At 39.3% G+C, this 3,717-nt stretch overlaps 1 non-coding gene across 1 annotated transcript; it reads right to left on the reverse strand.

Annotated features, from left to right (window-relative positions):
- Nucleotides 1–315: 315 nt before the first annotated feature.
- LOC145168066 (small nucleolar RNA R71) lies at nucleotides 316–422 on the reverse strand. Its single transcript, XR_013741659.1, has one exon. It is a non-coding gene; the product is annotated as a small nucleolar RNA R71 (small nucleolar RNA).
- Between the last annotated feature and the right edge of the window lie 3,295 nt (nucleotides 423–3,717).

Consider the following 3,717-nt stretch of genomic DNA (forward strand, 5'->3'; position numbering starts at 1 on the left):
CTTGTGCAACCTACAATTCCCAACACAACCAGCTTTGAACTGAAAGGACACATACTTGCTCAACTGAAAGTCATATCCTTCTACGGGAAAGACCATGAGGATGCCTACAAGAACATTGGTGAGGTCAATGACATCTCCGACTACTTAAACATACCAAACATACCACGCGAGACATTTTTGCTAAGCATGCTCCCCGTTACTCTTAAGGGTGCAGCAAAAGATTGGCTTAAGGCACTCCCACCGGGAACAATAACAACATGGGCACAAATGCATGAAGAGTTCATACAACAGTTTTTCCCACCTTCGAAAGTTTCCAAGTCGAAGAAAGCTTTTGCAAATTTTGAGCAACAAGCGGGGGAGTCACTATATGAGGCATGTGAGCGTTATAAGGGGTTTCTTAGAAACTGTCCTCAAAATGATCTCAATGTGCAACAAGAGGTATCGATTTTCTATGATGGGTAAACGTAAATACTAGGCAACTCCTTGATTCTCAAGGGCCACTCACAAAGAAAGAACCGACCGTGATCAAGGAGCTAATCAAGGAATTCTCCAAACAGTCTAGAGAATATTATATCCCTCGACAAGATATGATTAGGGGAATCGTGAATTCTCCTTCGGATGACATGGCGACGGTCTTAGCAATGTTGCATAACATGTATATGAGGATGAATAAAATGGATCAAACAAGCTATGCTATACGAGTGGGGTGTGAAAACTCAGACTTGCTACCGAAGTCTTATCAGATGCGATACCTCTCTCAGACTTGCTACCGAAGTCTTCTCAGTTGCGGTACCCCTCTCAGACTTTCTACCGAAGTCCTCTCAGCTGCGGTACCCCTCTCAGACTTGCTACCGAAGTCCTCTCAGTTGCGGTACTCCGCTCAGGCCTTTCAGCTCTCAATCGCAACTCCTCCCACCTGCAACTCCTCTCACCCGCAACTCCTCTCACCAACCGCAACTCCTCTCATCCGCAACTCCTCTCACCCACAACTCCTCTCACCAACCGCAAATCCTCTCATCCGCAACTCCTCTCACCCGCAACTCCTTTCATCCGCAACACCTCTCACCCGCAACTCTTCTCACTGCGGTACCTCCCTCCTTCAGCCTTTCCTCCTTTCTCTTCAGCCCCCCTTTCCTCCTCCTTCCTCCTCCCCTCTCATAGCAGCCCCTTCCTCCTTCCTTTATTCTTTTAGCCTTATTTTTTTTAATTAATACCATTTAATTTTTTTAACACCAATTTTTTTTCAGCAAATTTTTTTTTCATCCAGGTTTTAATATTTAGCCATTTTTTTTAACACCAAATTTTTATTAAAACCATTTTTTTTATTAAAACCAATTTTTTATTTATTAAAACCAATTTTTTTTAAAAACCAATTTTTGTCACAACCCAACCTTTGATAGTCACATTGGTTCACTTCTTGCTGATTATATTGGAATAATTATATTCTTTCGATGAGGATTACTCCATACTACAGTCGGACATCATATTATTTTTCGCGATATTTGAACCGCAACGGCGCCTGATCAACAAAGTTGTTTTCGCATTCTTCGCTTTATGGGATTTTTATGACTTGTCGCTTTTGATCTACAGTTGACGAACCATGTATCTTGAGCATGTGGACTTTATTTTCTTTTGAAGACCACTTCAAGGGTTCCGTCACTGCAGTTTGGGTATATCGGTATCTTTTCAGCACAGTAGAGATTTTTTCACGCAGAGTTATTAGTGTTACTTTCGTATTTGATCGAGCAGTTTTTAGCGACTTAATCACCCAACTACATATGACCGCAAAGTATTTATTTTACTCTCATTCTCATGTTTTATTGAGATCCTTCATACATCTAGGGAGAGCTTGCATAGCTCTTGGTATCCGACACTCTCCATCCCGATGATTTGTTAATTTTTGATATCCGGTCATTGGTTATCAAAAATAGGGAGAGAATATGTTATCATCCGGATATGTTTTATGATTGTTTGAGTTTGGAATTTTGAAGACTTCTGGATACGATGAATTATTTAGTGATGCGATGTGGTGCTGATTTTTGGTCTTCAAGGATCAAATTTTTGGCATTACTAGATGTTTCCCGGTTCTAGATTATTTATTATTCAGACTCTACCGCAGGATGATTCATTTGTGTTTGCATCCGCTTAAGATCTTATGATTTCTCGAGTTCGGATTTGTGATATTTTGAAGATGAATACTATTTTGGCGATGTGACGTGGCACTTATTTTTGATCTTTCGATCAAATTTTTGGCATTGCTAGACCATGTCTTTGGACTCACATTATTTATTATTCAGACTTTACTTTTTGATGCTTCACATTTTTAGCAGGTTATTCTTTTGAAGAATTTTGGGTGTATTATGATTCGAGAACTAGAAATGTTTTTCAGGTTTCTTGAAGCCGAAGTGTTTTTCTGATTGGATCTTCTACTTGATCATGGGGCTTATGACTAGTTTAAAGATTTGGATCTTATTTTTCTTCTTCATTGATGGTGCTTTGAAGCCGAACTCCTTTACTGTTTAGAGATTCATGGCCAGCATCAGAGATCATAGACACTTCAGAGTTTCATAGACATTTCAGCATTTGGTTCTCATTATGTTGCATTTTATTACCACACTTGCTAGTCGGTTACTGTATTTTATCCTTTTATCACTTCATTTGTATCCCTCATTATTTGCGAGCATTTAGGGAGAAAATGTTGGAGCATGTAAATGCTCTACAAATTATGAGTGATAAGTTAGGTTTATTATTCCCTTTATTGTATTGTTGTTTTTTCTCTCTCTTATATAGAGAGAGAGTTGGTCATTGTAAAAGTAAGAGTGAACTCACAATGTAGTTTTCCAAAGAGAGAAAGTATGGTGGGATCTCTCCCACCAAGGGAGAGTTATCTCTCCCAACAATGTTCTTCATGTATTATCTTTTATCTCTTTTCTAGTATTATCATAAAATTACTCATCTTATGGTGTTCTTCATTTTTATGTTCGTTAAATCTCGAGATATTATTATTCCGCATCCACCGATCGTCAAAAATGGTTTCAACACCAAGCTTGTTATTCGAGCGGTGATCGTTATGATGAAGACTGGAGAAATCCCAAAAAGAAGTGGTTACCTTATGATGAGTACAAGAAAGCCAAGGAAGCGAAGTTTAAACAAAAAGGAAGAGGCTTTTACCAAAGAAAAGAACCAGATCCCGAAAAGAAACCCGATTTCGAGACAATGCTTGCTCGTTTTGCTGCCGCATCAGAAAAGGGACATGAAGGTACCGAAGCAGTATTTAGAAATCAGCAAGCTATAATCAAGAACATTGAACAAAAAATCGGGCAACTATCAAAGCAATTTAACGAAAGATTATCGGGCACACTTCCAGGAAACACCGAACAAAACCCAAAAGGAGCCCACATCCAGGCCATTACAACTAGACGTGGGAAAACTGTTACCCATCTGACTCCTATTAACAGAAGTGACACAGATGATGAGTAGGAAAAGCAAGAAGGAAGTGAAGAAAAAGACTCTAAACAGTCACCACGACATGGTGAAGACACCATGATGTGGCGAGCACCTGAAAAGAAAACTGTTGAACCCATTAAGCCATACCGCCCACCGCTCCCCTTTCCCAATAGAGAAATATAAGATAAAAATGTTAAAGACTACCGGAAGTTCCTAGATCACATCAAATCCCTTGAAATCAATATTCCATTCATTAAAGCCTTAGCTCAA

Source organism: Lactuca virosa, chromosome 3 (genome assembly GCF_052849685.1).
Source record: "Lactuca virosa cultivar CGN04683 chromosome 3, Lactuca_virosa_CGN04683_v6, whole genome shotgun sequence".
In the NCBI taxonomy this organism is placed as follows: Eukaryota; Viridiplantae; Streptophyta; class Magnoliopsida; order Asterales; family Asteraceae; genus Lactuca; species Lactuca virosa.